Source organism: Halyomorpha halys, unplaced genomic scaffold, assembly GCF_000696795.3.
Source record: "Halyomorpha halys isolate HHAL.00 unplaced genomic scaffold, Hhal_1.1 Scaffold1025.1, whole genome shotgun sequence".
In the NCBI taxonomy this organism is placed as follows: Eukaryota; Metazoa; Arthropoda; class Insecta; order Hemiptera; family Pentatomidae; genus Halyomorpha; species Halyomorpha halys.
The window spans coordinates 77595-78063 of NW_027106735.1; the positions used below are offsets into that span (position 1 = coordinate 77595).

General features: G+C 33.5%; 1 protein-coding gene across 1 annotated transcript in view; it reads right to left on the reverse strand.

Annotated features, from left to right (window-relative positions):
- The window catches only part of LOC106687915 (ABC transporter G family member 23), a gene marked incomplete in the record, with an annotated part of 85194 nt that overhangs the window by 62784 nt on the left and 21941 nt on the right, over positions 1-469 (reverse strand).

The window sequence follows — 469 nt, forward strand, 5'->3', positions numbered from 1 at the left end:
AGAACTATTGAATGCAAACAGTTCTATCAGGGCTTACATTTTAGCAACTTTATTCTATTTTAAAATGATGCTCTCTTATATTTTCTATTGTTGTATATATATAAAGATATAGAACTCCGAATAAAAAATTAATTCTTATTAACGTTTTGAAACAGCCGGCATTTTTTATTCCCCCTACCAATACTTGGCAGACTCATCAATTTTGACCGATAATTATATCTAGTTTCCAATTAAGTACTCAAAAATTGGGGTGAAATAAAAGACTTTTTTCTCCTCTTGAGCTCTTGTACTAATTTGTTAGGAAGCACTGACCTGGAGGTTGCTGCCTCGGCACACAGGGACTGTGACCACAAAATAAATAACTATAGCTTACAGAAGTAACCGTAACAGAACTGACTGCTCCAAGTTCTGAAACACTCACACACATAAGCTAGTTGAAATAAAACAAACTTGAGAATTGTATAGATTG